Source organism: Myotis brandtii, unplaced genomic scaffold (genome assembly GCF_000412655.1).
Source record: "Myotis brandtii unplaced genomic scaffold, ASM41265v1 scaffold494, whole genome shotgun sequence".
Taxonomy (NCBI): Eukaryota; Metazoa; Chordata; class Mammalia; order Chiroptera; family Vespertilionidae; genus Myotis; species Myotis brandtii.
Window position 1 is genome coordinate 2,386,625 of NW_005368860.1, and position 20,469 is coordinate 2,407,093.

General features: G+C 39.2%; 1 protein-coding gene across 1 annotated transcript in view; it reads right to left on the reverse strand.

Moving 5' to 3' along the window:
• Positions 1 to 20,469, reverse strand: part of TRMT12 (tRNA methyltransferase 12 homolog (S. cerevisiae)) — a 35,602-nt gene that overhangs the window by 6,752 nt on the left and 8,381 nt on the right. The window lies entirely within an intron of this gene.

The following is a 20,469-nucleotide window of genomic DNA, read 5'->3' on the forward strand; positions in this document are numbered from 1 at the left end:
TATGTTAAAGGCAGCTGGGGCCCAGGAGGACCACAGGACCTAGCTCAGCAACTGCAGAGCAGGAAAAGGTCTACCAGCCTCCAGTTTTACTATCCAATGTTAACTATGATTCTCCTTATTACTTAGCCAACACTCTCTTCTTTCTTTTACAGGGAATGCATTTAAAAACCTTAAATCTACACTCAGACAGTCACCTAACTCTCAACAAAGGCACCAAGAATACACAATGGGGAAAGGATAGTCCCTTCAATAGTGGTATTGGGGAAATTGGACATCTATATTCAAAAAAATAAAATTGGACTTTTATCTTACACCAAACACAAAAACAACTCAAGTGGATTAAAGTCTTAAATGTAAGACCTAAAACCATAAAAATCCTAGAAAAAAAAAAACACGGGGAGAAAAGCTCCTTGACATTGGTTGCGGTAAAGATCTTTTGGATATAACACCAAGAGCACAGGCAACAAAAGTGAGACTACAATGAACTAAAGAGCTTCTACAAAGCAAACAATCAGCAAAATGAAAAGGCAACCTATGGAATGAGAGAAAATATTTGCAAACTATATATCCAAAATATCAACTCTTATATACAACAAAGTAAAAAAAAAAAGGCAAAGGACCTGAAGAGACATTTTTCCAAAGAAGACATCCAAATGGCCAACAGATATATGAAAGATGCTCAACATTACTAGTTATCAGGAAAATGCAAATCAAAACCACAACAACATAACACCTCACACTGTTAGGATGTCTATTATAAAAAGGACAAGAGAGAAAAGCTGGCAAAGATGTGGAGAAAAGGGAACCCTTGTGCATTGTTGGTAACAAAAGTGAGACTACAATGAACTAAAGAGCTTCTACAAAGCAAACAATCAGCAAAATGAAAAGGCAACCTATGGAATGAGAGAAAATATTTGCAAACTATATATCTGATCGGGAACTTGAGTTCAGAGTACATTAAAAACAACAACAGCAACCCTCTCACAACTCAACAGTAAAAAGGCAAATAGCCCAATTTAAAAAAAACAAAAACACACACACACAAAAAAAAACAACAACAAGGCAAGCCCTGGCTGGGTGCTCAGTGGTTAGAGCATCAGACCATGCAGTGAAGGGTCTCGGGTTCAATTCCCGGTCAAGGGCAGGTACCTGGGTTGCAGGTTTGATTCCAGCTGGGTTGGGGCGTGTGAGGGAGGCAAGCAATCAATGTGTTTCTCTCACATTGATGTTTCACTCTCTCCCTTCTTCCCTTCCACTCGCTCTAAAAAAAAAAAACAAAAATCAACAGGGAAAAATATATCCTTGGGTGAGGATTAACAACAAACAAAAAACAAGGAAATAATTAGAATAGACATTTCTCCAAAGAAAATATACAAATGGCCAGTAAGCACATGAAAAGGTGTTCAACATCACTAGCCATCACGGAAATGCGACTCAGAACCACAGTGCGTTACAACATCACACCCACTAGGATTGAGTCAAAAGACAAATAATAACAAGTGATAGTGAGGAGGTAGAAAGATTGGAACTCATACGTTGCTGGTGGGAATGTAAAATTACGCAGCCGCTGTGGAATATAGTTTGGCAGTTCCTCACACAGTTAAACAAGTTTCTATAAGACCCCTGCTTTTAAATTTTTGAAGACATGCGACTGAATTTTATGCGTTCCAGGTAATCCATGATCCACAAATGGAAGGAATGGAAACACATAATCCCTGCCTTCAAGGAATTGATAGAAGAGTAGGAATCTGATAAGTAGAGTTATAAAGCACTGACCTTTGAGGCCCGGATCCCTTGCCTACCCAATGTCATGCCTTCCTGATATCCTATAGACACCTAAAGGGTAATGGTTTCAAAGGTACCTAATTAATAGAAAAAGACTACTTCAGAAGCTAGTGGAATATGGGGTTCCTTAAGTACAATTTAATAATTAAAACAACAATATTTTTGTGCATGCTTTCTAGAAAAATATCTTATTACTTTATTTTTGTCTTATTCACCTTCTCTATTATAAATTATATTTGAACTTATGCACCAAAGGTTACTAAAAAGGAAGGGAGCAATGTTATACACAGAAACAATAAATTACTTCCCCAAAGCTATTCAGAAAATACTAGTCAAAACTGGAATGAGGTTTCCAAACACACTGTCAGTATTTAAATATTTCAAGGTCAAAGTCACATTAAGCAACTGGTCTTAGATATTTTTAGCAATAGCAACAATTAAGATTTAACAACACTGTTCAGTTCTAGAAAATGTCATGCCATACATTGATTATTATCTTGAAATTCATTGAGAAATCCATAATCGTAAGGGCTTTTAAGCCACCCCAATAAATTCAATAATAATAATAAAGGAGCCAGCAATGTAAAGACCTAGGGGAAGAATATCCCTGCTAGTGGGAATAATATGTGCTCCATCCTGGTACAGCAACATGCCTGGACAGCCAAATAACTAGGAGTGGTTGAGAACAGGTAGAGAAGTAGGCAGGAACCAGATCACACAAGATATTTATACTAGGATAAGAAGTCCAGATTTTCTGGATTTTCTGTTGAGCACATAGGAAAGCAGTGTGAATTTCACAGGGAATAATATGTGAATGTTTATAAGCTTTTACAGTTTCTTAGAATCATGAATCTTTAGAACTTGAAGAGATTTTATTTCTTATTTATGTACTCTTAATACACTGAGTGGCCAGATTATTATGACCAGCCAGATTATTATGACCACCCCATCAGTAGAATGAAGTGAATTAGTTATGCAAATAATAATAATAATAAAACCTTGAGAGTATTTGCTTAGGAAGTTTTCAATATTCAGTATTTTTGGAAGTGTCAATGAAGTACTGATGGGGTGGTCATAATAATTTGTCCGGTCATAATAATCTGGCCACTCAGTGTATATGTTTTGATTTTAGAGAGAGAGGAAGGGAGAGGAGGAGGAGGAGAGAGAGAGAGACATCAATAGGTTGCTGACCAGGGATCAGACCCGAAATCTGGCCTTGTGTCCTGACCGGGAATCAAACCAGTGACCTTTTCATGCATGGGATGACACTCAACCAACTGAGCCATATGGGCTAGGGCAGAACTTGAAGAGATTTTAGAGTTTAACTGCTTTAGTTTTACTTACATATGAAAAACAATGAAATCTCAAAGACAGCAGGAGATATATCTAAGGCCATACATAGTGCAGATAGAGCTGGGACTTGGCCCAATTCAGGGACAAGAACCAGAGTTCTTTGTATTCCAGCACTTGGCCTTGCCATTGAGGAAGAATTTAGAGCCTTCTTTTGAGTCTCTTTGAAAAACTGTTCCTAAGCTACAAGACGATCTATTAACAGGAATGTGTAGTCATCCAGCTTGAAAACCAATTAGTGCAAAGTCCTTGCTAATGCTCTGGGGAAAGTTAATACTAAATTGGGGTGTCAACTGCACCAGTGTCCCATGAACACAATTACTTGTCAGGGAGCTCATGCACCTACTATTCTAAATGCCTCACATATAATCCTGGAATCAGAATTTTATAACTTCTAATTAAGGAAATTAATTAGAAGGTGGCCGGTGGGGTAGGACTGGGCAAGATGGGCCAGACACACCCTGGAGCCAACCTCCTGCGGTCTGTGGAGTGAGCAGGGTCCCTCCGGCATGTGGGGGTCCCTCAGCCTGGGGTGTGGAGATCGGGCTAAAACCCGCTCTCTGACATCCCCCAAGGGTTCACGGAGTGCGAGAGGGCACTCTGCAAAGTTGTACAGGGTGTGGAACGCAAATGCAAGTGTGCGGTAAACCAGATGCAGGGCCAACAGTGCCCCAGCAACAACATAACCCACGGCAGAAGGTGGAATCGCGTGGCCCCACAAGGAAGCCTGGGCTGTGGAGATCGGGCTAAAACCTGCTCTCTGACATCCCCCAAGGGTTCACGGAGTGCGAGAGGACACTCTGCAAAGTTGTACAGGGTGTGGAACACAAATGCAAGTGTGCGGTAAACCAGATGCAGGGCCAACAGTGCCCCAGCAACAACATAACCCACGGCAGAAGGTGGAATCGCGTGGCCCCACAAGGAATCGGGCTCCCTCTTCTCTGGTTTTGGGGTGGGTCACTGGAGAACCGCCGTTGTCAAGTCACTGCAGCTCGGCAGCTCCTGTGTTGAGTGTCTGCCCCTTGGTGGTCAGTGAATGTCATAGCAACTGGTCGGATGGTGGGACACTTAGCATATTAGCCTTTTATATATATAGATAGGACCTCTGGGTTCATTTAATCTAATCTTTTAACAACAAGGAAATCAATTTATCTGTGTTCCTCTTTGAGTACTTCTACAGTGGTGTTTTCTTTTTAATAAAATACCATCTATTTATTTACATGTTATTTACATTGCAATTTTGAGTTTGAGATGCTCAGAATATTTGCTGATGGTGGTAGGATGTTTTGTTTGAATGTTATTAACTTAACTGATTGATTCATTAGGAAAATATGGTAGGATGTTTGTTTGAATGTTATTAACTTAACTGATTGATTCATTAGGAAAATATTGAATGAGCATATGTGCTAACAGTCTAACAAGCCTAAAGGATACAGTGGTGAATGAGATAGAGAACATTCCTATCATCATAAAGCCTGTGTTCTGTTCCATTGCATTTATCAGTTAAAAAACCCAAGGATAAAGATAAGGAGAATATAAGTGTCAGAAGTTTTCACAGCCCTTTGAATTAACATCCAATTGTCAGGAACCCAAATATGCCACATAGTTGTAGCCAGTATGATGGTTGCTATGAGCTCAAAGCTAAATTCCTAATGTTGTAACTATGTGGCTGTAACAAAAAAGTTATCTTTGCTATTTTTATTGTCCATTTCTAATTTACAATAGGTTTGGACTTAATTTTACTATTCATTATTCTGACAAGCATTTATTGTACACCTATTATGTAAGAGTAGGTATAGCCTGAAGTAAGATACTAATCATGTAATTAAAATAATGATGAGAGGTGTGGATGGGTGAGAGAGAGAGAGAGATAGAAAGATAGATAGATAGATAGATAGATAGGTGGGTGAGAGAGAGAGAGAGATAGAAAGATAGAGAGAGAGAGAGAGAGATTTGAAGAAAGGGAGGTTGAGAAAGTGATGATATTTCAGCTGAGACCTGGAGGATGGGTAGAAATGAACTTCGTAGAAGGTGCACAAAGGTGGTCAGAGAAGGAGAGAGCTCCAGCAGAATTAAGATTATATGAGGGTGTCTAAGGCATGATGGAGGTTCCAGAAAGGACAAAAGACCATGTGCCTAGAGCTGATAGGTGAAGCTAGAGAGGAAGCCAGGGCCAGGCAATGCAGGACCCCATGAGTCCTTGCAAAGACTATGTACCTTATCCTAATAGCAATGGGAAGCCATTGATGAGTTTTCAGGAAGTAAATGAGATACTTAAATTTGCACTTTATCAATAATTGTGGCTGGTGGAGAACAGATCCAGTGTTTGGAGACCAGTTAGGATACTGTTCTATTCCAGGTGGGAGACGATTGTCTGGACCAAAATAATGTGAAATGGAAAGTGAACCTGAGTGAGGATTGTTTTGGCTTTGGAGCAGGAGGAAGTAGATTTGGAGAAATTGTAAGAAGGCCCTCCAGGTTTCTGGCTTGAGTGGCTAGTTGAGTGATAATAATGCTGTTCAATAAAACAGAAAACACTGAAACAGGAGTGAGAAAGAGGTGTAAAAAAGGACTTTTCCTTATTTATCATCTCAAGTACCCTGAGAGGTAGATATTGCTTTCTAGGTTTTAAAAGAAAGTATAAAAAATAATACAAACAGCCCTAACCCATTTGGCTCAGTGGATAGAGCTTCGGCCTGCGGACTGAAGGGTCTCAGGTTCGACTCCAGTCAAGGGCATGTACCTTGGTTGCAGGCACATCCCCAGTAGGGGGTGTACAGGAGGCAGCTAATCAATGTTTCTCTCTCATTGATGTTTCTAACTCTCTATCCCTCTCCCTTCCTCTCTGTAAAAAATTAATAAAATATATTTTTTTAAAAATTAGCATCACTATGTTAGCTTATCTGTAACTACAGAAATTCCTTTTTTAGTGTATTAACACCCATATAAATTCCTTCCTTCTACTGATATAATCAAACCCTTTCCTTTCTCATAAATGCCCTTTGCCTTCACCTCATCAGAACACTATTTGGGTTTCTGCCTGAATCCATGCTTCCCGATGGATCTCAAATAAACGCCTGTTGCCTCTCACTTTGCCTTTACTTTTAGGTTAACAGGAGGAAAGCAAAACTCAGAAATCTTAAGCAACTTGTTCCAGGGCACACAAAGAGTAAGTGGTGAGACTGTGATTTGAACTTTTCTTTTGACATCAAATCCCATGCTTTTTCCCACTATACCATGTCTTGGTTAACCTTGGCGTCAACTGTCTGAATCCCTGTGTGGTGGGGAGAGATTTCAGAGGTAATGGGAGGCATCCGGGAGACCAGACCTGAGGGAGGGAATACAATATATTAAAAAAAAAATTAGCATCACTATGTTAGCTTATCTGTAACTACAGAAATTCCTTTTTTAGTGTATTAACACCCATATAAATTCCTTCCTTCTACTGATATAATCAAACCCTTCCCTTTCTCATAAATGCCCTTTGCCTTCACCTCATCAGAACACTATTTGGGTTTCTGCCTGAATCCATGCTTCCCGATGGATCTCAAATAAACGCCTGTTGCCTCTCACTTTGCCTTTACTTTTAGGTTAACAGGAGGAAAGCAAAAGTCAGAAATCTCAAGCAACTTGCTCCAGGGCACACAAAGAGTAAGTGGTGAGGCTGTGATTTGAACTTTTCTTTTGACACCAAATCCCATGCTTTTTCCCACTATACCATGTCTTGGTTAACCTTGGCGTCAACTGTCTGAATCCCTGTGTGGTGGGGAGAGATTTCAGAGGTAATGGGAGGCATCCGGGAGACCAGACCTGAGGGAGGGAATATCTTACTCCAGGAGTCAGAGGATCCTTAGCTTAGTTGTGCAGAGGGCTGGACCAAGTCGGAGCGCCATTTCAACATATCACAAAGGCCAAGACTGTTGGGACAGAGGCATGCACACTGAACTTACAGTTCAGAGACTGGGATCTGGAAGCCAAGAAGGACAAGAACCAAGAACATGTGTTCTGAAGAGATGGGAATTGGCCCAGCTTTCTAAACTTGCTTTTGCATCCTAGCAGAGGTCATCAAAAGTCATGAGCACCTATAGCACTCATGGGTCTACTATCCCCTCAGTCATTCCAGCTGCCCGACCAGGGTAGGCTTGGAAAGAATGTGTTCCCCGGGACTTTCTCACTCTGGGATGGTCATCAAATTTGTTCTGGGTGAAGACTATTTTATTTCTGTATTGGCAGTTTTTATTATTGTTGACTCTTTTATGACTGTGCAAGTATGTCTTGGACCACCCATAGACAGTAAGCCCAACTTTTTAAGGGCAAAAGACTGCACATTATGATGTGTGTCCTACATGTATTTATATATGCAATAATTATTGCACATCTCTTTTGCCAAGCATGGTGGTAAGAGTGGGGATTGAGCAGTGAGCAAGACCTTGTCTAAGGTCCCCTTAGATAAGGTCTCTACTCTCAGAGAGCTTGTTTTCACTGGGGGGAAATAGACTATAGAAAAGTACATATTGATGTTCTTGGTGAAGGGAGATGCGGAGATGAGTCGGACGACAGGATACGGAGAAGCAGAGGACTACCGCTTGCTCAGGCGAGTAGCAAAGACCCTCTGCTGCCTTCTGGCTTTTATTGTAGTGAGCACAGCAAACAACAATGGAGTACAGCAAGTGACAATGATTAACAAGCATGCTTACACTATTAATTTCCTATGTTATACAAAGATTATTTCCACCTGCAGCAGAGCACCCTCCCTGGCTTTCCATGCCCTCATGGACTATTTATCACCTCAAGGAAAGTTCTGCCTCTGAACAATAAGTCTTGCGTGCAAGACTTTGTTCTGACGTGGCCCGCTTGGAGGCTCCCGCCTTTTCCTGGCAGAATGTCCTCTTCTAGTTAACTTCATTCCGCTTGACCGCTACAGTACACAACTTTATGAATGAGCCAGGTTATTTCACATAACAAAAAATTGCTAAATAGCAAAACAAAGTGACAATAGTAAGAGTAAATGGGAGAGAGGTAACTATCTAGGGCAGCGGATCTCAACCTGTGGGTCGAGACCCCTTTGGGGGTCAAACAACCCTTTCACAGGGGTCGCCTAAGACCATCAGAAAACACATATATAATTACATATTGTTTTGTGATTAATCACTATGCTTTAATTATGTTCAATTTGTAACAATGAAATTGGGGGTCACCACAACATGAAGAACTGTATTAAAGGGTCGCGGCATTAGGAAGGTTGAGAACCTTCTAGGGTGATCAGTAAATGTTTTGACTGTCTAGGTTTTGACAGCCACGGGGGAGAAGTTGAGAAGCACAGTACTACAGAAGGAACAGCAAGGGCCAAAGACCTGAGGCAGGGACAAGATAGGTCTGTCCCAGGATCCTAAGTCGGTGTGGCTGAAGTGTAGAGCAAAGGGCAGTGTGTGCCCGATGTGAATGGGGTCCAGATAGGCCATGTAAGGTCCTATGTGAGGGACTCAGTGAGGAGTTAGGATTCTATTCTAAGCCATGAGAACAGAAGGATAAGGGGTTAAGCAAGGCAGTGAAATGATCTGATTTACTATATTCTAAGATAACCATTTTGTCTGCTTTTAAGGATTATGGATGTGAATGAGGCTGTAGTAGAAGCAGGGAAACTATTTAGGCTATTGTGGTGTAGACCAGAGATTACGGGCCAGGACTAAGATGGTGGCCCTGAAGATGAACAGAAACCTTGAAACTCACACAGACAAGGTCACAGTAACGAACTGTCTCTTCACTCTAAGGCAGCAGTTCTCTACCTGTGGGTCACGACCATTGGAAAACACATATAGCATATCAGATATTTACATTACAATTCATAACAGTAGCAAAATTACAGTTAAGAAGTAGCAACAAAAATAATTTTATGGTTGGGGGTCACCACAACATGAGGAACTGTATTAAAGGGTCGCGGCATTAGGAAGGTTGAGAACCACTGCAGGCAACATGTCTGTGCCTGAGCTTGGCTGGACCTTAGAGATAAAAAAGCTTGAACCCTGGAGTCACAGAGACCAGAGGTTTGAATCCTGTCCATCATTTCTTAGCTGTGTAATCTTGGACAACGCAGCTAACCTGTCTGCACTGTTTCGTTAGTTTTCTTTTAAAAAATTGAGGGTTAAATATAGTTCCTACCTGATAAGGTTATTAATGAAAATAAAGAGAGCGAATCTATATTAAAGATATAGCACAGCACCTGCACCATAATAAGCACTCAAAAATGGTGAGCTATAATCAGCATCCTTATCATTCTTATCTATAAACTGGAGATAACAAAAGCTACTTTGGAAGCCTAAGAGGATTAAAGGAGATGAAGTATGCAAAGCACTTAGCACAGTGTCTTCCGTGTGGTGAATACTAAATGATTAGCTATGACTATGAAATTGATCAGCAGACCTAATCATTTAACTTTATAGCAACCTGGGAGTGATGGAGGGATAAATAACTTGTTTTGCTCACATTCATGAAATAAGATAGATTAAATTTCATTTACATGGCTTAAATGGTTCTGTCTGCCATTTTATTTTTGTTTTAATAATATACCACATTTTCTTTTCCCATTCATCGGTTGATGAATACTTAGGTTATTATATCTTGCTATTGTGAATAATGCTGCAGTGAATATTGGAGTGCAGATAGTTCTTTGAGATGCCAATAATATGGTAGTTTTATTTTTAATTTTTTGAGGAATCTCCATACCATTTTCCATAATGGCTATACCAATTTACATCCCCACCAGCAGTGTACAAGGGTTCCCTTTTCTCCACACCCTTGTCAACATTTCTTAGCTCTCGTCTTTTTGGTACTTGCCATCCTAACAGGTATGAGGTGATATCTTCTTATGGCTTTGATTTGCATTTCCTTGATGATTATTGGCATTGAGTGCCTTTTCATATACTTGTTCATCATTTGAGTGTCTTCCTTGGGAAAATGTCTCTTCAGGTCTTCTGTCCATTTTTTACCCAGTTATTTGTTTTTCCACTATTGAGTTGTAAGAGTTCCTTACATATTTTGGTTATTAACCCTTATCAGATATATAGTTTGCATATACTTTCTCTCATTCCAAAGGTTGCTTTTTCATTCTGTTGATGGTTTCTTTCACCATGCAGAAGCTTTTTAGTTTGACATAGTCCAACTGGTTTATTTTTGCTTTTGTTGCCTGTTCTTTTAGTGTTGTATCCAAAAAATCATTACCAAGACCAATGTAAAAAAGCTTACCCCTTCGTTTTCTTCTAAGAATTTTATGAATTCAGGTCTTACATTTAAGTCTTTAATACATTTTGAGTTGATTTTTGTGTGTTGTGTAAGGTAAGGGCCCAATTTCATTCTTTTGAATGTGGATATCCAGTTTTCCCAACACCATTTATTGAACATACTATCCTTTCCCCATTGTGTAGTCTTGGCATCCTTGTTAAACATTCATTGACTATACTCATGGGCTTATTTCTGGGCTCTTTATTCTGTTCAAATGTTTTTTTTTAATTTTTTTATTGCTTAAAGTATTACAAAGGGTATTACATATGTGTCCTTTTTTCCCCCGCCCTTGACAATCCCCTGGCCTCCCCTACCCCCCAGTGTCTTATGTCCATTGGTTATGCTTATATGCATGCATACAAGTCCTTCGGTTGATCTCTTACTCCCCTCCCTTCTGCCCCCCAACCCTCTCTGGCCTTCCCACTGCAGTTTGACAATCAGTTTGAGGCAGCTCTGCCTCTGTATCTATTATTGTTCAAAAGTTTGTAATGGTCTTTATTATCCATGAATGAGTGAGATCATGTGGTATTTTTCCTTCATTGACTGGCTTATTTCACTTAGCATAATGCTCTCCAGCTCCATCCATGCCGTTGCAAATTGTAAGAGTTCCTTCTTTTTTACAGCAGCATAGTATTCCATCGTGTAGATGTACCACAGTTTTCTAATCCATTCATCTACTGATGGGCACTTAGGCTGTTTCCAGATCTTAGCTATGGTGAATTGTGCTGCTATGAACATATGGGTGCACATATCCTTTCTGATTGGTGTTTCTGGTTTCTTGGGATATATTCCTAGAAGTGGGATCACAGGGTCAAATGGGAGTTCCATGTTTTGTTTTTTGAGGAAACTCCATACTGTCTTCCATAGTGGCTGCACCAGTCTGCATTCCCACCAGCAGTGCACAAGTGTTCCTTTTTCTCCACATCCTCTCCAGCACTTGTCGTTTGTTGATTTGTTGATGATAGCCATTCTGACAGGTGTGAGATGGTACCTCATTGTTGTTTTGATTTGCATCTCTCGGATGATTAGTGACTTTGAGCATGTTTTCATATGTCTCTTGGCTTTCTGAATGTCCTCTTTTGAAAGGTGTCTATTTAGATCCTTTGCCCATTTTTTGATTGGATTGTTTATCTTCTTTTTGTTAAGTTGTATGAGTTCCCTATAAATTTTGGAGATTAGGCCCTTATCAGATATGACGTTGGCAAATATGTTTTCCCACGCAGTGGGTTTTCTTGTTGTTTTGTTGATGGTTTCTTTTGCTGTGCAGAAGCTTTTTATTTTGATGTAGTCCCATTTGTTCATTTTCTCTTTAGTTTCAACTGCCCTAGGAGCTGTATCAGTGAAGAAATTGCTTTGGCATATGTCTGAGATTTTGTTGCCTTTGGATTCTTCTAGAATTTTTATGGTTTCCTGTCGTACATTTAAGTCCTTTATCCATTTTGAGTTTATTTTTGTGTATGGTGTAAGTTGGTGGTCTAGTTTCATTTTCTTGCATATATCTGTCCAATTTTCCCAACACCATTTATTGAAGAGACTATCTTGGCTCCATTGTATGTTCTTGCCTCCTTTGTCAAATATTAATTGAGCATATTGGTTCGGGCTAATTTCTGGACTCTCTATTCTATTCCACTGATCTATATGTCTGTTCTTGTGCCAGTACCAGGCAGTTTTGAGAACAGTGGCTTTGTAATACAGCTTGATATCTGGCATTGAGATCCCACCTACTTTGTTCTTTCTCAGGATCGCTGCAGCTATTCGGGGTCTTTTTTTATTCCAGATGAATTTTTGGAGAGTTCGTTCTAGATCTTTGAAGTAGGCCATTGGTATTTTAATGGGAAGTGCGTTGAATTTATAGATTGCTTTGGGTAGTATGGACATTTTAATGATGTTGATTCTACCAATCCAAGAACATGGTATGTTCTTCCATCTCTTTATGTCTTCCTCTATCTCTTTTTTCAACGTCCTGTAGTTTTCTGAGTAGAGGTCTTTTACCTCTTTAGTTAAGTTTATTCCTAGGTATCTTAATTTTTTTGGTGCGATGGTAAATGGGATTGTTTTTATAATCTCTCTTTCTGAAAGTTCACTATTGGTGTATAGAAATGCCTCAGATTTCTTGGGGTTAATTTTGTATCCTGCTACATTGCCAAATTCATGTATTAAGTCTAGTAGTTTTTTGATGGAGTCTCTAGGGTTTTGTATGTATAATATCATGTCGTCTGCAAATAAGGACAGTTTTACTTCCTCTTTTCCAATTTGGATGCCTTTTATTTCTTCTTCTTGTCTAATTGCAATGGCTAATACTTCCAGTACTATGTTGAACAGGAGTGGTGAGAGTGGGCATCCCTGTCTTGTTCCTGTTCTTAGGGGAAATGGTGTTAGTTTTTGTCCATTGAGTATGATGTTGGCTGTGGGCCTGTCATATATGGCTTTTATTATGTTGAGGTATGATCCTTCTATTCCCACCTTGCTGAGAGTTTTTATCAAAAATGGGTGTTGGATTTTGTCGAATGCTTTTTCTGCATCAATTGATATGACCATGTGGTTTTTTTCTTTCAATTTGTTTATGTGATGTATTACGTTTATTGATTTACGGATGTTGTACCATCCTTGCATTCCTGGGATAAATCCTACTTGGTCATGGTGTATGATCTTTCTGATGTACTGTTGGATCCGATTTGCTAAGATTTTGTTGAGGATTTTGGCATCTATGTTCATGAGGGATATTGGCCTGTAATTCTCTTTCATTGTGTTGTCTTTACCTGGTTTTGGTATTAGGGTGATGCTGGCTTCATAGAATGAGCTTGGAAGTGTTCCTTCCTCCTGAATTTTTTGTAGTAGTCTGAGGAGGATAGGTTTTAGTTCTTCCTTGAAAGTTTGGTAAAACTCCCCTGAGAAGCCATCTGGTCCTGGGCTTTTGTTTGCTGGGAGCTTTTTGATGACTGCTTCAATTTCTTCCATAGTTATTGGCCTATTGAGATTTTTAGATTCTTCCTGATTGAGTTTTGGAATGTTGTACTTTCCTAGGAATTTGTCCATTTCCTCCAGGTTGTCTAGTTTGTTGGAGTAGAGCTGTCCATAGTATTGTTTAACAATCATTTGTATTTCTGTGGGGTCTGTTGTTATTTCGCCTCTATCGTTTCTGATTTGGTTTATTTGGGTCCTCTCTCTTTGCTTCTTGGTGAGCCTGGCTAGAGGTTTGTCGATCTTGTTTATCCTTTCAAAGAACCAGCTCTTGGTTTCATTGATTTTCTGTATTGTTTTTTTGGTCTCTATGTCATTTATTTCTGCTCTAATCTTTATTATCTCCTTCCTTCTGCTCACTCTGGGGTTTTCTTGTTGCTCTCTTTCTAATTCTTTGAGTTGTAGAGTTAGATGATTTACTACCATTTTTTCTTGTTTTTTGAGGTAGGCCTGTAGAGCTATAAACTTCCCTCTCAGGACTGCTTTCATTGTGTCCCATAGGTTTTGGATTGTTGTGTTTTCATTGTCATTAGTGTCCAGGATGTTTTTAATTTCTTCTTTGATCTCATTGGTAACCCAATCAATATTTAATAACATGCTATTCAGCTTCCAAGTGTTTGAGTATTTTGGGTTGTTTTTATTGTAGTTTATTTCTAACATTATGCCATCGTGGTCTGAGAAGAAGCTTTTTATGATTTCAATCTTCTTGAATTTGTGGAGACTTTGCTTGTGACCCAATATGTGGTCTATTTTTGAATATGTCCCATGAGCACCTGAGAGGAATGTATATTCCATGGCTTTGGGGTGAAGTGTTCTGAAGATGTCAATTAAGTCCATCTGATCTAGTGAGTCATTTAGGATTGCTGTTTCTTTGCTGATTGTTTGTCTAGCGGGCTTATCCAGTGGTGTCAGTGGTGTATTAAAGTCCCCTACTATGATTGTATTGTTGTCGATCTCTCCTTTGATATCTTCCAGGAGTTTTTTTATGTATTTGGGTGCTCCTGCATTGGGTGCATATATGTTTACCAGGGTTATATCTTCTTGTTGTATTGATCCCTTTAGTATTATGAAGTGGCCTTCCTTATCTCTTGTTATGGCCTTCACTTTGAGGTCTATTTTGTCTGATATAAGTATTGCTACCCCAGCTTTCTTTTCCTTTCCATTTGCCTGAAAGATATTTTTCCATCCCTTCACTTTCAGTCTGTGTGAGTCCCTTCTAATGAGGTGGGTCTCTTGTAGACAGCAGATGTATGGGTCATGTTTTTTTATCCATTCAGCCACTCGATGTCTTTTGGTTGGAGCATTTAGTCCGTTTACGTTTAAAGTTATTATTGAAAGGTACTTGTTTATAGCCATTTCTTTTTGTGTGTGGCTGTTTTCTTTCTGAGCTTTTTATTCCTTCTTTTTACACCAGTCCCTTTAGCATTTCTTGCATTGCAGGCTTGGTGGTGATAAACTCCCTTAGCCTTTTTTTGTCTGTGAAGCTTCTTATTTCCCCTTCAATTTTGAATGATAGCCTTGCTGGATAGAGTATTCTTGGGTTCAGTCCTTTGCTTTGCATCACTTTGTAAATTTCTGTCCATTCTTTTCTGGCCTGATGTGTTTCTGTTGAGAAATCATTTGATAATCTAATGTGAGATCCCTTGTATGTAACTTTCCGTCTCTCTCTTGCAGCCTGTAAGATTCTCTCTTTGTCCTGAACATTTGCCATGGTAATTATGATGTGTCTTGGTGTGGGTCTTTTCGGGTTCACCTTGTTTGGGACTCTCTGTGCTTGTGTGACTTTTTTCTTCCCCACTTCAGGGAAGTTTTCTGATATTATTTCTTCGAGTAGGTTTTCTAATCCTTGTTCATCTTTCTGTTGTTCTGGCACCCCTATTATTCGTATGTTGTTTCGTTTCATGTTGTCCCAAAGCTCCCTTAGGCTCTCCTCCTGTCTTTTAATTTTTTTCTCCAATTGCAGTACAGTTTGGGTGTGTTTTGCTTCCTTGTCTTCTAATTCACTAATTCGGTCCTCCGCTTCTCCTAGTCTACTGTTGATGCTTTCAATGGTGTTTTTTATTGCAGCTATATCGCTCTTCATTTCTTCTTGGGTCTTGCATAAGTTATTGATTTTTTCATCTGTTTCTTCTTGCTTCTTGCATAAGTAGTTGATTTTTTCCTCCATCCGGTTTATGCACGCTAGGACCCTTATTCTGAATTCTTTTTCTGTCATGTTGCATGCCTCTGTCTCACTTAGCTGCTTTTCTGGCGAGTCCTCCTTTTCTTTCCTTTGGGGGTTTCTTTGCCTACCCATGTTTGATCTCACTGACATATCTAGATGTTGAGTCGTTCAGTGGCTGCTCCCTGGGTGGCAGTGGCTCCTTGGGCTGTGGTTGCTCCTTGGGTGGTTGCGGTAGCAGCTGCTCCTCAGTTGGCAGCAGCTCCTCTGGTGGGTGTTGTTCACAGCTGTGGTGGCTCTTCTGGCTGGTGGGGGGAGGCTTCACGTACAGCTGCTGTTCCTCAGACAGAGGGTGTGGTGATCAGGAGGCTGCTGTTGCTTGGATCTGCTTAGTCCTGCCAGGTATTTAGGAGAGTGTTGAATTTCCCTGTGATACACTGTTCCTCCGTGTTGTAAATCACAGTCCTGATTTTAAAGCAGGCTGTATTTGTGATCCAGACTGCCTTAATTTGTGTTCACCTAAGAGTCAGTTTGTGGCTCAGCCTCTGGGTGGCAGTGTTTTGGGGTTGGCCTCTGAGGCTATACGGCTTCTCTACTTAAAACTGGTTTGGGGCTGTTCAAATGTTTTATGCTAGCACCATACAATTTTGATTGCTATAGCTTTGTAATATAGTTTAAAATCAGACCATGTGATGACTCCAGTTTTGCTCTTGCTCAAGATTGCTTTGGCTATTCAGGGTTTTTTGTGGTTCCATTTGAATTTTAGGATTTTTTTTCTATTTCTGTGGAAAATGCCATTGGGATTTTGATAGGGATTGCATTAAATCTATAGATGTCATTGGGGAGTATGGACATTTTAATGATATAATCCTTCCAATCTATGAACATGGTATATCTTTTTACTTATTTTGTGTCTTGTTCAGTTTCTTTCATCACTGTTTTATAGTTTTCACTACATAGATCTTCCACCTCCTTGGTTAAATTTATCCTAAGTATTTTATTGTTTTTGATGCTATTATAAATTGAATTACTTTCTTAAGTTTTTTCAGATAGTTCATTGTGTACAGAAAAGTAACTGCTTTTTGTATATTGATTTTGTATCTTGCAATTTTACAGAATTTATTTATTCTAATAGTTTTTTTGGTGGAGTCTTTAGGATTTTCTAAATATAAAATCATATCATCTGCAAACAGACAATTTACCTTCGTTCTTTCTGATTTGGATGCCTTTTATTTCTTATTCTTGCCTAATTACTCTAACACTTCCAGTACTATGTTTAATAGAAGTGATTAGAGTGGGCAACCTTATCTTATTCCTGATCTTAAAGGAAAAACTTTCAGCTTTTCACTGTTGGGTATGATGTTAGCTGTGGGTTTGTCATATATGGCCTTTTTTTTATGTTGAGGTATAGTTCTACACTCAATTTGTTGAGGGTTTTTTTTTAATCATTAAAGAATATTAAATTTTGTCAAATTTTTTGCATCTATTGAGACTATTGTATGGTTTATGATAATGTTAATGTGGTGTATCATGTTTATTGATTTGTATATGTTGAACCACTTTTGATTCCCAAGGATAAATCTAGCTTGATCATGGTGTAAGATGCTTTTAATGTGTTGCTGAATTTGGTTTGCTAGTATTTGCTGAGGGTTTTTGCATCTATGTTCATCGAGGATATTGGCATGTAATTTTCTTTCTTGAAGTGTCCTTATCTTGCTTTGATATGAGTTGAATGCTGGCCAGTAAAATGAATTTGGAAGTGTTCTCTCATCATTTTTAAATAATAACTCCCCAATTCTGTCTGATTCCAAAGTTAATGAGTGCTGTTAGGTACCATTATTGTCTGATTTTTTCCTAGAAGGAAATTGAGGAAAAGAGGCCCAGGAAGTTAATTGGTCTAAAAATATGCAGCTGGTAAAGAGCAGTGTCAAGATTTCAGCCCAGGTTACTCTGCCTCCTATACCTCTGTTCTTAACCTTTACTTACATGATGGGTACAATATTGGGTTATGGCTTCTCAATTTTTAAAAAATATTTTTATTGATTTCAGAGAGGAAGGGAGAGGGAGAGAAAAATAGAAACATCAATGCTGGGAGAGAATCATTGATCGGCTGCTTACTGCACGCCACCTACTGGGGGTTGAGCCTGCAACCTGGGCATGTGCCCTTGACTAGAACTGAACCTGGGACCCTTCAATCTGCAGGCTGACACTCTATCCACTGAGCTAAACTAGCTAGGGCAGCTTCTCAATTTTAATAGGACTTTTCAGTCCCCGGATCTTTTCCTTAATAATCATATTTTTTTTAATCTTGCTGGCACCTGGGACAAAATTAGATAGTACTATGATGACAGTTCATTAAGGTTACTGCTCTTTTTTGTCTTTCAAATAACAGTATATTATAAAATCAAATATTGATGAGCAGAATGGTGGTTATTAGGGGGTTGGGAGAGAGAATTAGGAGAGTTGTTCAATGGTATAAAGTTATCCTATATAATAAAAGGCTAATATGCAAATTGTCCCCTCGGGAGTTCGATCGACCTGGAGTTCGACCGACCGGGAGTTCAACTGCTCACTATGACATGCGCTGACCACAAGGGGGCAGCATGGAATGAAGGAAGGCCCCAGCCAGCGGCCAGAAAACCCCAATGGGCCCTGATCACTGGCCAGGCATAGGGACCCTACCTGTCCACGAATTTTGTGCACTGGGTCTCTAATTAAATATAAGACAGGAAGAAAAAAAAAGAAAGCTTATAAGTTGGCTGGTTGGAAAGAAGAAAAGAGAGAAGGAAGAAAGAAAATATCAGATCATATCTGATTATAGCAATTTATAATCTAAAAGTAAAAATCTTAAAATACAATTCCTTCCAATCAAATCTAGCAGCATACTATTTTAAGACATATATATCAAGACTAAGAAAAATCTATTATAAAAATGTAAGGTTGGTTCAATACCCATTATTGACTTTTAAACTCCCTCTACAAGCAATGGGAGTACTTATCCTTAAAATGACAAAAACACTCTCTCAAACAACATGGAGAACTTTGAAAAAAGCAGAAGTATTTATATTCAAAATGAAGACATTAATCCCCATTATTTTTACTATTTTAAAATATTTTTATGTAACCTCTAACCTCACAATGCAAAATTGAAAATAATACACTGTAATAATTGAAAAATAAAGAATATACCCTTTTCATTTTTGTATTAAATACATTTATCTCCCTGGTAATTACTTGGTAATCTATTTAAGCTAGTTCTATTCAATAATGTTAATTGTTTAAAAATGTATAAAAATCACAGGGTTGGACCTGGAGATTATTGAGCTAAGTGAAATAAGCCAGTCAGAGAAAGACAAATACCATATGATCTCACATATGTGGAAAGAGTGGGAATCTTGAGGAGCACTTAGGGAGTCATGTCTCTCTAAAGAAAGGGGAAGTAATAAGAGATGTGGCTGGAAAAGCAGTTTCTAATAATATCATGAAGTTCATTAACTACTAAGGAGAGCTACTGGAGATAGAGTTCAGAGGCATGGAGAGGTAGTTACTCCATAGTGACAGCCAACAAATCCTGATGGCTTAAACTCTGTCAGGCTCAGCCGGGATGGAAGGAGGAAATAAAAATTAAAAACATTTAATGGACAGAAATGCATAGCATTTGGCAAGGACAAGAAGGAAGTAAAAGAGGAGGTCAGAGATGGTTCAAACTTTGATTTTCTGTTAGGAACGTATACAAAGGAAATACAGCAAGAGAAATGGGTGTCAGAGGCAAGATGATATTTTGGGGACAGGTTAAGAAATAACAGCCAGAAACCATTTTAATAATTACAAGCACAAAATGATGTTCTGAATCCTAAAACTGTGCACGAACATGGATAATACATGTGGAACCAAAGCAGCAGTATGCGGAGCTCCCATAGTGACAGCCAACAAATCCTGATGGCTTAAACTCTGTCAGGCTCAGCCGGGATGGAAGGAGGAAATAAAAATTAAAAACATTTAATGGACAGAATGCATAGCATTTGGCAAGGACAAGATGGAAGTAAAAGAGGAGGTCAGAGATGATTCAAACTTTGATTTTCAGTTAGGAAGGTATACAAAGGAAATACAGCAAGAGGAATGGGTATCAGAGGCAAGATGATATTTTGGGGACAGGTTAAGAAATAACAGCCAGAAACCATTTTAATAATTAAAAGCACAAAATGATGTTTTGAATCCTAAAACTGTGCATGAATATGGATAATACGTGTGGAACCAAAGCAGCAGTATGCGGAGCTCATTAAAACACAGTTCATATGAAACAACACCTCTGATCTATCTAAACCAAGTGACTTTAACTAAACATTTGAATAACAACAGCTGGCTGTCTTTTAAATTTCATCTCCCACTCAGCTTCTCTTCTCAACCCTCTATAATCTGACCTCCGCTCCCAGCACTTAACTGATATTGCATGTCAAAAGATTATAAATGATTTTCTCACTGCAAATCCAAAGAGCACTTAAAAATTATTTCCATCAACATTGTATCCTATATAATAAGCCTAATATGCAAATCGACCGAACGGCAGAACAACCACTATAATCTGACCTCCGCTCCCAGCACTTAACTGAAATTGCATGTCAAAAGATTATAAATAATTTTCTCATTGCAAATCCAAAGAGCACTTAAAAATTATTTCTATCAACATTGTATCCTATATAATAAAAAGCCTAATATGCAAATCGACCGAACGGCAGAACAACCAGTGGAACAACCAGTTGCTATGATGCACACTGACCATCAGGGGGCAGATGCTCAATGCAGGAGCTTCCCCCAGCCTGCAGACCACAGGCCAGCCAAGGCAGGGGCTAGCGTGGGCCCCCTGATTACCCCCCCAGTCACCCTGCAGAGGGAGGCGACTGGTGGCAATGGCGGGGGGGGGGGGTGGCGGGCGA